Genomic DNA, 13,438 nt, shown 5'->3' on the forward strand with positions numbered 1-13,438 from the left:
ATTATATCAACAAATTTTGGATAAAAGACTAAAAAGATATGTATAAAATTCTCAAACAAACACGCATGTTAGTTTTAGAAAAAGTATAACCTGTCCAAAACACAATTGATATAGAAAATGCGTTTGGTGCAGTGAACATGGAAAAAGAATGGAAAATACTCTGCATTACAAAAAAACAATGAAAAGTTGATGACTATGTACAAGGAAACAAAAAACTATGTAATCAGTAACAAACCGAAGCAAAACTATGTAAAGAGGACGACTGAGTACCAATTGTGAATTAAAGAACTACCATTCCGTAGATTTTGATAATTTTTTGACAGGACATTTGTTTATTTTGCATTCGATAATATTAATAATGCTTTTGAGTATATTTTCTATTTGATGTTTTTGTGGTTATGTAAAGACCGTATTGTATTTTTGTTGTAGTTGTAAGTTTTTATGGTTTGTAACACACTGAATGAAGTGAAAGAAGAATATAGCTATGGATATTTTTTCCTAGTTGGGCATTTGGCTAACGAAAAAGTCAACAGTTTATGAATGCTAGTCTTATTGTCGATGTTAATGGAGAGGTACCACAATAAACAAAGTTCGACAACCTAAACTTACTATAATATATCTAGAAAACTATATATATTTACAACTAAATATTAAACTACGTTGCGCAAGCTAAATCTCTGGAAACAGCGCAGTTTCGCTGAGATCTCGGAGTTCTTGATCTGATTTCTTCACTGGTTCGAGACAGAATAAATTTCTCCTCAATTCCAAACGCCTCGCCTGGGTTAGGGTATTTATGGAACAATGAGCAAGTATATCAGATAAATCGAAGAGGATAAGTTTAATTGTATGCAAGTAGAAAATTACGAAGGTACGAAGGTTTCTTGGAATTTCCTGGGTCAGGTATCGGTCAGTCAGGGGCGGATGGATTATCGTATTATTAAGGAAGTTTTATCGGAGAAATGTGTACCTGTGTTGAGTATTTTTGTGGACGCCTCAAGGTTACAAAACAATTGAAAATGGAACAAGAAATAGTACATATATTATCGAAAATGGAATCTAAAATTGCGCTTTTCCAATTGTCATAAAAACATCTTCAATGTCTGAAGACGATAATTTGATGATAGCTTTACCGTAGGTAGCAGAGACAGTGTGCTCAGTCTAAATATTACCACTGGTAATACAAATGTAGCAGAGAAAGATAATTGCAAACACATACGACGCAGCACAATTTTAAATATAGTGATACATAAAAGATAGTGATACATAAAAGAGAAAATAAGACATAGACATAGACAATTAAAAATATTCATTATGTTTGATAGAAACGAAATTTACAGAAAACAACAATTGATATTGTAATCTTTAAGCATAATAATAAATGTATTCCAATGAATTCAGTATTGAATTGTGAAGTAAGAATTACAACGAGGTCTTCAAATATAACAACTGGAAATCTTCAGATTCAAAGTCCAGTGAACCACCAACTCCTGACAACAATTTTTGGAGGACAGTATAGCAGTTAGAAAAGTTACACTACTGTATAAAGCTATTCTCCTTTATTTAATATAAAAATCCAAGTACCTAACTCGAGGTATCTTATCGTATTAGTAAAAATCATTTACTTTTTTTTTTAATTATAATGTGTCATGTTCTAGAACATCAGAAAATAGAATAAGAAATTATATGAATGATCCAAATCCGAGAAAGAAGATCGATAACGACAGCGAGAGCAGAAATAAAGTTGTGCGCCAGAAAAAGATGGATACACCTCAGCGGTGGCATGTTAACAAAATCTGGAACACAATGAAGCTATAGCCATTTATCGCTCTACTATACTGATCATTTCACTCCACACAAAAGGGACAAATGCATCGTTCATAAAGTAACAAATATCGACTTGAAAACCTCAGAGATGTGATTGGTGTGTAACAAATTGGCGCGGAGGGGAAGGGAAAATGTGGTGCGGTATCATTGGTTCGGCGTCGGAGTGGGGATGTATGGTCTCTCGAGCCGGAAAATTGAACAGGGGGAAAGTAAATCCAGATGTTTTCGCAGCGTTCTTGGATTTTGTGCGAGGGGTGTTTGTAGAACAGGCGATTCGGGTAAACTGAGTTTATTGCGGGGGTCGACGTTGATTTTAAACGAGCATTTTCGATTAAGGGCTTAATTTATAGCAATTTTATGCCTAAAATACGGTTTGAATATCATTTTTAAACAATAGAGGCTGTTTATTATGGATAGCGATGAGAATAATGCGTTTTCCATTGATTATCATATATATTTCTTATAACATAAATTTTAGATTTACATTTTCTCTACGGTTATTGTTAATTTTCGTTATGCTTCCGATGTTATCTGTCAAAATTACACATAAATACCTATGGTAGATAGATTAGCTTTAATGGTACTATAAACAAAATTATTTTCGTTGTTGGATGAATTTCAATACGAGTTTTTATTAAAAATAATTTTTACTGCAAGTACTGAATGATAGTCGATTAGATTAGACTGTTTGAAAAGTCGTTTTTGCTTTCCAATCGGTCTGAGTATATCAGAATATATTGTGCATGATTCTGTCTTTCTTTATCCTGCGTCCATAATACGTGAACTATTTTCAAATAAGACTAATTCATTCTTTAGGTTTTTTTCCCATTTCACAAGGTATTAGCACTGGTCCTTCGAGGTACCTGAGCTGAAATGGGCGTGACCTTTGCAGAGTATATGCCCTGTAGTCTCCAGACTAAGAACTTCCACAGCTGATAAGCTTATCTTTTGGATTGTGTTAGGCCTGGGGTATTTGTCCGGTGAGACTCCATTTGATTATTTAGCCATCCGTTCAGTTAATTATTAATGTGATATGTCATGGTCAGTAGGGCTCTGGTTCAAAATATGAAGGCGTTATCTAGGAAGGCTATGAGGCAAGCACGCTCTCGCATTTAAAAATACGTGATACACGTACACATTTTCCTCAATAAAATAATAATTCGGGGAAATCCACTTTTGAAAATTTCAATTAACCTTTCTTTTATAACCTTCTTAATATCCTTAAAGTATACAATCTCCGATATACCTGGTACACGTTTTATGAGAAACCAACATACTTAAACGGACACAGGCGAGACGTTTTGAATCGAATAGAAGTTCACTCTTTCTTGGGACAGCGAAACTAGCAGATCCCAAACGCCTAAATCTCAGCGAAGCTACGCCGCTTCTAGAGATTAAGCACGCGTGTGTATGTTCAGTTCTTTGTTTTCGTATATATCCTAGTGTATATTGTTTTGTTGATACTTATGTTTATTTAGTAAGTTTAAGTAGTTATTGAACGTTGATTATTGTGCTACACCTTGGCAAACTTCAATCCTAAGACTAGGGTCCATAGCTGTCTGCTTTATTGCACTTTTTTGCACTTGCATATTAATATCTATCAATTTCAAAATGAATAACAAAATTAAACATCACAATATATTTTGATATCTTACTTCTGTACCTACCTTTAGTAATTATAAATAATGCGAAAGTAAATTTTTTATTTTAAGTATCTTTCTCTTGCTAATGAGCCATAGTCATTTTGGACCAATTCTACCACCAGTTTCACAGTTCTTTACAGAGATAGCGTGTGGCGGGGAAACCTCGGAAAGGCAATAGCCGTATCAACTTTACTATTCCTTCATACGCCTCTAATATAAAGTCATTGAGAAAGTTACTGGAAACATATTTTAATGATGGACGTTCAGGCCAAAAGATCATATCATTTGCATTAATATAAAATATAAAATTCATCTTTGGAATTGATTCCGTTCCTACTGCCTATTGATGTTTTCACAAGAGTCCATAGACCAAGTTTTCATTGAATTTCTGGAACTAAAACGTTTTGATATCACTAGAGAAACAGCGTGACCATAAATTTAGAAGGTTATTCACTATTATAGATCCAAGATTGATATAAAATAGCATTAAACCACCAGAGGCAAAAGTGTTTACAATATAATCAGTAAAAATAGATTCCCAGTTGCCTCACACAATCTAAGTACACAGTGAACCTGAAGTAAGTAGATTTTCTAGGGTTAATAAACGCTGTGAGTCATTTCTACTCAAAACAGCAATCCACATATCAAAAAATTACGTTGAAATGTTGAAATAGCAGTAACGGAAAGTAACCACAGCAAGATTAGCACAATTTTATAGCTGCTAACGTATTGGGCGGTGAAACTCATTAGATCATTTGTTCCACCAACTAAATGATAAAAAAGAAGTTGCAATGATAGCTCATTAGCATGAGCTATCCACCGCTTATCACTGTTGCAAATTTGAAAAAAGGCTATGTAAATTGTAAACTTGTTTTTTAGTAGTATCTATGGTAGATCTTCCGTAGACTACCAAAAATATCATGGACTCAACATATACCTAACGATGAAGTGCTTAGACGTATGGGAAAAGAGTTACTCACAACAATAAAGAGAAGAAAGGCTGCTTATCTGGGCCACATATATCGCAACAAGTAAGATATAATGGAATTAATAATAGAAGGAAAACGTGGACCTTGTCACAGATAACATTTATGGTTAAAAAACAAACGCGATTGGACTGGTATGAACACATCATATTTAATTTGCAACCTTCAGGACCGAAGTAAGTATGCCGAAATTGTCGCCAACTTTCATTAAATGGACATGACACATAAAGAAGAAGAATCTGTGTTCTATTTTTGTGGGAGACTGGGAATTACTCCTAAACACTATTGGTTTCTTGTAATAGTATTTTGGTAAAAAGTATTATTATAATCTAGCTCGTTGTTAAACTGTGGTAGGAGACATTTTCAGCATTCAATTAAGCAACAACTCAATTTTATTAATTTTCTTCCATAGCTTTCCAATAGTTCTACAGTTTGTGTTGAATTACTAAATTATTATTGCTTAATGTCTTTATTTCTGATAATTTTTGTTAATAATTTTTAAGAAATACACAAAAGTAACAAAAAAATGATCAATCCATTTGAATGTTTACCACGCTTTTTCAACCATGCACTATAATTATTTACTTGTTTAATAAATTTCCTACAGCTTTTGTAAAGAAATTTTCTTATATTATGCTTAATTTTCAAAATAATTGAGTTGTCCCAGACATTTAACAAACATGTATGTTCAGATAATATTCAGGTTCTTTAAAAACAAAATCGTAAATTTCTCAAAATATTTTGAAATTAATCCCAAATCTCCTTTACTAAATACCTCTCAAAACTACTTGAGAATCCTCTTCTGCACTTCTAGAATACTTAACTCTAATACCTTCAATCTCTTATGTGTATGTCCTTATAGCACCTCAAGTGCCTTTGAATTGCAACAAAGTGGATACAAAGACATTATATATATATACATATGCCCTATAGGAAGCGCGCTGATGGAAATTATTGTTCTGAATATTATTGTTATATAGCTTTGTATTTTTATATATAAAAAATTATTGTGAATAAAATTAACTAGTCTGAAATTCTTGGTTTCTTTTTCTGAAAAAACTTTAGAAGAGATCAAAACGATCCATATCATTAGACATTCAACAGACATGATTATTATCGGCAACCCGAACTGAAATTCTCAGTATTATTCATTTTCCAAATATCTTTTTTGATCTTTTCCTAGGTCATTGATGTGAAAAAAGTCGAGGAATTTGATAAAAAAACTATTTTCATCAAACAAACAAATAACTAGATGCTGATTCTCACACTATATGTGCAAAATAGCATCAATTTCGTTGTCTCTAATACACAGCTAGTTACATCTTTAATCAACTCTCAAAGGCGATTTTTATTAAATTCTTTCCATCATTTCGTAATCATTCCGTAATCTCGTGAAATAATTTTTATTTGAATTTTGAGGTACTCAAACACATCTAATCATTTTAAGACTCCAGCACTCACTCAAAATAAATTGTTCTCATTATTCTATTTTGATTAAAAAAGTTTAAAATTATTATACGTATACAGAATCAGCTAACCAATCAATACAAGATAACTATGGGTCTTGAACAAGGAATTTTTCAGGGTACAGCGACTGCTATGTAGGACGAATGGATGAAAAGAGAGTGCTGAGAAAAGTGATTAATCTTGTTTTGGCGTAGGCCAGGAAGATCTTGGAAACAGTAGCAAAAACAAGTCGCAGAAGACGCAATCAATCTTCCAGAAATACGCAATTAGAAGATTTGGATAGAAACACCTGACGAAAACAATAGAAAGTGGTCTATAGCGCCGTGGAAGAAGAAGAAAATTAAATATTGCTACCGAAAAACTGAAGAGTAATTATTGGAACCATTCTTCTTAGTCCTGTAGTGATACTCAACTTTGGCATCAAGAGTGGATCCATGCCGCCATGAACATAGTTATGATGATGACTGATGATAATAAATTTTGCACTTTTGCAACATAACTCAATGAAATAAACTCCATAATTTCCATCTCAAAGTTGATATTTTTTGTACAAATACATATTTCGAGGTTTGATATCAAACCTTTCACATTTGAAACCTCAAATATCACTTTGAGAGAGAAAGAAAATGCTTTATTGTTAAAAAATAAGGAAATGTCAATATTTTGATTTTCTAAAGTCCTACTGTTTAGTCTGAGTAATATCTAACAGTTCTATTTTGTAGTTTGAAGATTACCTCTAATTGAGTTGAACAACACAAAAGAACTCAAAAAGGGCATAATGAATTATAGAGGTTGATAAGTTTAGTTCTTTGGTAACTGATCTTAGCGCAAAACATGCAGAACTTAATTGTTTAGATGAGTTGCGATTTTTAACTCCGATTTCAATGAATTATTTACAATAAGCCCTAAGAATTTTGTTTGAGGACGAAGCTGTAAGATTCTCTCTTTTTCGTCACTAGATTTTTCGATAATAGTACTCTATACAGAAGAGAACATAAGAACCTCTCCAATGTTATATCTTTGTTATTAGTTATTAGCAAAATTATTATGGAATAGCTACAAATGTTTCGAAATTACTATAAATTACTATCTTGTCGAGGATCCTATTATAAAAAAAACTTTATACGAAAACTTTTTGAAAAAAATAACGAAGCCAAAAAAGAATGCTAAATGAAACTTCACCGTTGAATAGTTTGTTTTTATCTAATCTGATAACACAAATTATTCTTATTTTCATGGATGTGCACTGGGTATTGTCTTACATTTTCAAGCTCACAACTTGTTCAATTTCTCTTTGACTCTGAGATGCACACACAAAGAATAGAGACCGCTCTATAAGTAAATGCCATATTAGCATCGTATTTGCACTATTTTCAATACAAAACCCTGAGAATATGATAGATCATTATATTTATTTTTCTAGCTTCTAACTATATCTGGGATGATTACACCCAATGAAAAGGTAAAAGAGCCGTTACTAATAATAATAATACTATCTGATAAATATTTGTACACATGTTATAATAGTTTTTTGAACTGTTTAATATGATTTATTCATTGAGACTATATACTTAAAACCTCTTTCTTTCCCAGGGTTACCTGACAATAATGAGAAAAATAAAACAGGTGAATTAGTATGAAAATATCTTCAAAATAAAATCAGATAGACAAGAAAGGTGATTGAAGCAGCAGAAGATGGGATAGACCAAATAAGGAAAATTGGAGAAAGAGAAACGTCGAATCCTCATTGACATAAAAAGAAATTGTAAGCGCAGCTGGTGAACAATAACAAGTATGTTTTATTATTCAACGTAATACACTTTTATTCGCATTGTCATAGTTGGTTTTGAATTTTCAGTAATCGAAAAGATATGAAGTAATGCCGGCAACTATTTAACGTTTTTTCTGAAAATTTCTAGGATATTTCTTTCGGAAACAACGGTCTCGGTGATAAGTCGCCGATACAAATTATTATTTGGAAGATTTTTTGCTTCCTCTGTATGTTCAAATATTTTAGCGATCGTTAAAAAACTTTGGATTATAAAAATAAAATTGAACTCCATTACATACTTAATACAGCACTAATATGTTCAGTACTTGAACAGAAGTAAAACATTGTAACCGGTAATCCCATAGGGTACATTTGATCGGCTACGGTTGGTATAAATTGAAGTCTAATGTACGTGCTCAGAATAATTCACAGATCAAGCTGAGAGAAGACAGAAATTAAAAATGAGAAATGACAGATATTATAATAGTACGGCCCTGCACAATACCTTTCTAATAAGAAGCCTTAAATTTACGACTTTAGGTGTCGAATTTTATATAGGTTTCTGTAGATTGTGAAAAATATTATACGATTGATTTTACACTTTTTAACATTATTGCAACTATTAATTGGTGTATTTGCAATCGATAGTTAATACATTTTGCTTCAATGAACGAAATTGTCATAATAATGATATTATTTATGTTAAACTATTTTTTAGAAGAGTATAAGTAACAATATATTTTAAAGTACCCTAATCCTTGTATTGACATCTCGGTAAATGCAATATATAGGTCAAATCCCTACTTCAGTTATATAAAAGCAGCTGTTGCCCCCATTTGAAAAACACAAATAAATCTGAATTTAAAACGAAGTGCAAATGCGTAGAGAAAAAATCCTCAGAATTAGTATAATCTCATCTGTTACACAATGCTAATGGGGTCTATTGAATATGTGCTTACCTGTTAAGAAAGTGTAAATGCCGACACAATCGTTGGTTTCAAGAAAAAAAAGCACTTCTTTCTAATCGCATAATCCCCTGCTCATTGTCACTATCTCACACTGTAAATGTTTGTCGCCCATTTCATTGGCATCTTATTGCTACTGGATACTAATGTTTGCTTTACGAGACGAAACATAGACGTCCTTACCAAATAGATTCAAAAAGGGTGGATATTTTATCATTTTTAAAAGTAATTCAATAATACGAGGATTTCTAATTAAGTTTCGATATAGACAAATAAAAACAAATAACTGTAATTGGATATGGCTTTACTTATTTTTCTTCCAAATATTTTCCATTAAGATCAAACACTTTTGCATGCATTTAAAGCAATTCTCGAAGCATTTTTTCGGGTGTAGAAAAACGTTGATCTCGCAATTTATTTTTGGTCTGCGAAAATAAAAAAAAATCATTGGTTGCCAAACGACAGATCACCCATCAATTCAATGTTTTGACTGTCCAAAAACGTTTTTTTGAAGTAATGTGTGTGTGTGTGTGTACCATTCAGAATTGACCGTTTTACGTTGCAATTATTCCGAAAATACAGGCGATCATTTGCTTCGAAGTGTTTCGTGCGCCAAAACCTTTTTTTGGATTTAACTCGTCTTGGAAGAACCATACGATCGATTGTTGTTTAGTTTCGAGTTCAGATGCATATAACGATGATTCGTCGCCTGTCACAATCTTATAGACGTCTTTGAAGAGCCGCGATTTAATTTGTTCAGCATTACTTTGGACCAATCGACACGAGCTTTTTTGAGCGATTTTCAAATTATGTGACATTCAACGTGAAAAAAAACTTTTTGACAGCCACGTGTTCATGCAATTATGAATTTATGTGAGTGGAGCTAATACTCAAGTATACCTCAAGCTCAAGGTATGTCACATGACGATATTGCGCACAGCTCGATGCTTTCTGGCAGAACAGCAGATTTTGGACAACCTTCACGAAATTCATCCTGTAGCAAAGTGCGACCACGATTGACTTTAGACTCGGTGGCTCAAGATGGTGCTCCATGACCAAAAGTCGAAGCGAGTTGATTGGCACTGTGGTTTAATCTACGTCGAAAGTCATATAAAAGCATCGCAAGAAAATATACGCGATTTAATTCTATTTTTTGAACAAGATGAATGTTCCAAGTATCTGTAAATAACTCAAATAGCACTCGTATGACAACACGTTCTCAGTACGTTCACAATTAAAAATGTTGAAGTTTATGATGACAGTATCAGATTTGACATATTCCCCAAAGTTGCCATATTTCTAAACTTAACTAGCCGGTCTCTATGACTATATTAAAAGAATTTTTTTGATAAAATAATACAATTACATTCTATTTTCACTAATTCAGTAAGGATTTAAATTTTATTGAAATTGCTGTTCTGGATCGTACAGTTTATCAAGTCAAGTTTAAAAAATGAAGTTTAGAAGAAATTGGTGCGAAGGGAATGGGTACTCAGTTTACATTTATAGTTTGAAACACGTCAGTTAATATTTCAAACCAAAAGGAAATACTTATGTTAAATTAAGCCACTTGTCTTTATTACTCATATAATAATGAATTGATTAATCATTTATTTATCCTGAAGGATATGGTTAAACATTGAAACTCAAATATTAAGAGGAACAAAATGAAAAATTGTCCTCTGATAGATAGTCTTCAATGAATCGCGGGTCATAAAATCCACGTGTGTATGCAAATAAAAAAAAAGATATACTATCAAATGTTTTTTAATCAGCGCTTTCGAAAGAAAGAGTTATTTTGATAAAAAGCTTGAAGGGAAAACAAGCTTTTTATTAATAATCAGATTAAATTCGTATGGATCAAGAAAAACAAAAAGAAAAAAACGAGACGTAAGAAGGATAATCTTTAAAATATTTGTTGAAAACAATTTACAGTTTGCAGTACAATGTTTCATATTATTGTGACTAGTCACTGGATAAGTCATGGTACAAGTATACTACACAAATCTACCAATGGATTGCATAGTTTCAAAGATCAGTATTAGTGCTTACTGTATATTCTCTACATTTCAAATACCTTTCCTCTTACTTTTTGGAACGCTTTCTCGTTTTGCCCAACTATTTTCTGGCATTTTTTCTACATGATGTCTGCAATATTCTTTATGGAGAAGAAAGACTCAGAAGCAGTCTGAATGGTCCGAAAGTAAACGATCCACAACAAATATTTTTTCAATAACTTGGTTTTATTGGTATAAGGTCTATGTTTTGAGAAGTATATGAATGTATTCTATAAAACAGAATATTTTACTCATTATTGGAAGAAACTGTTGAAAAAATATTATGATGTAAACGAATTGTTGCGGATGCCAAAAAAGAAACATTGTTATGGTCAATAATACTACAAAAACGATGATTGATGACTGGACAAACACATGATTGATTCGTTTTATGTCAAATATTTAACGATTTTTTTGCACACTCAGGTCAAAAGATAAACAATTCATCAAAGAAGGATTAAGGATAAGGACAAAAATCTGTTCAGATTTGTCTATCAATGGAAAAGATTTTTTAATGAAAGTACAGCAAAATCAACCCAAATTCTTAAGCGACCGTTCCTTAATGATTGAAATTTTCTGCCAAAAATGTGTACATGCGGTACACTTCTACAAGTTTTATGATGATCTTTCACATAAATTATAATTTTAATATTAAAAAAACTGATAACTATAGTTTTAAGGTTTAAATAATTGTTTAACTGTTCAAGAAGACGTTTCTAAAAAACCTCTGCGAAATCGCTTACAGCGGTTGGGTAAAATGATTCTAACTGGTTGACACTTTAGGCGACGAAATGTTATTATAATATTATTTATTCAATAGATTTTTTTCTTTATTATTGAAGATAAAAAACTTGAAGTTTTTATTTTAATTATATCTAACTGGCTGTCACTGCTGAAATAAATCTGAAGTACTGTCCCTGACTGAACAAGTCTACACTTCAAAATAATCGTTTAATCCTCTTGGCACAATGGTAAGTTGTTAACAAGCCAGGCGTATATAAGAGATCGTTAGTTAGGAAAACACGTCCATTGTCACCTTTTGTGCTATCAATGAGGTTTTAAGTACACCTTTAGAAGCACCCCTCGCCATCACTTTACATTCAATGCAGTGACAAATTGCCGAACATCTTTTCTAGAATTGGCGATTCATAGTACTGATTGCAGTTGAAGAGTATTAAGTGAATGCCAAAACCTTTCAACAAAATCGTCACAATTCAATTTTCACATAGAAAAAAAAAAGAAATTATATGATGAAGAGTGAAATATAGAAATTATTTGAAATGTATTATATTTACGACTAGTATTACATTTATCCTTCAATTGCTTTACTATGATATAATCTTTCTCAATTAACTTCTGGAAATTTCAATGTTTCTCATTGGTCCTCTGCTAACGTATAGATTATCCTCGTACAATACTTTTGTTATTTTTTATTGTTTTTTAAAGACTATCAAGAAACAACATTGAACTCAAAAAGGTTTTAATAAAAATTCTTTCGGGTGCCTCTTTCGTTTTTTTTTTAAATTTCCTATCGATTATACAGTGAGTTTTACCATCAATCGCAATTAGGCATTTCTCAATTCAAAGACATCGCAAATTCAACAGGCTAATATATTTAAGAATCTATTCCTCTCAAACCTCTTTACAATGTCACTATTTCTTTGACTTTAGTGATGTTGAGTGTAAGATGCCATTCGGCTTGTTACTTTTTTACTTCAAACATTTTGAATATTCTTTTGTTCATGTATTAATGCACATTAGTCTCTTCAGATTTATTTATTATAACATTGGATTAATTTGTTATCGACCTCCTACTCTATTTGGGAAATTTAAAATAATCTCGAAATTGAATCGAATTCTTCCTCTATCTATCTACACCTAGAATCAAATGAAATTTCAGTAAATTTGTTGTGATTTGATTCTTTATATTCGCTGGTAAGTTTTTCCTTGTTTTTGTATCATTGTGGTAACAAAAATTCAAGTTAGCTCTATGGACTTCCTTTTGTTTTAAGCAAATTATTTTGTATAATAGTTTTCATATAAATTCATATTTTTATTTATTTAGGAAACAGTACAAATTGCGGTTTGGGTATATTGAAAAAAATATAAATTCAGTTTTTTTATGTTACAGCATAAGCTTCTTTTATTCAAATATGTTCTTTTCATTTTTCATTTTTTTTCTCGCAGTTCTACAACTGCCAGGTTGGAGTTTCAACCACATCCAAAAGACAAACAAACAAATTCAACTCAACTCCAACAACTGGGAATTCAGTTATGGGCTGTAATCATCCTTAATTTCCATATAGATAAATTACAAACTTATCTTCAATATATAAATAAATTGTTGTTTTTAATTTATAACTGATTGTTGTTCGTGCTTTTTTGGATTCGCAGTTAATGCAAATTTATTATTTATAAATTTATTTGTTGCTGAAACTCTTTCTATTGATCTTAGCAATATGTATTAATTTAGATAAAGGTGTTCGGGGATAGTTTTAGATTTTTATTTTTAATTGAATTCAAAAGGTGTTTCCAGCTTTTCCGTCTTTTTTTACTAATTGTTAAAGTCGTTCGTTAAAAAGTCGGTGTCGTCCAATTTTATATTAATTGATTAATTAATTGAGCCCGAATACTACTTCCTGCGAAAGAGTCTTCTACCGGGGAAGTAAGGTCTAATTGAATTTGATGATTACCGACTAGAGCGAAGAAAATCTTTTCCATACCT

Source organism: Diorhabda sublineata, chromosome 5 (genome assembly GCF_026230105.1).
Source record: "Diorhabda sublineata isolate icDioSubl1.1 chromosome 5, icDioSubl1.1, whole genome shotgun sequence".
In the NCBI taxonomy this organism is placed as follows: domain Eukaryota; kingdom Metazoa; phylum Arthropoda; class Insecta; order Coleoptera; family Chrysomelidae; genus Diorhabda; species Diorhabda sublineata.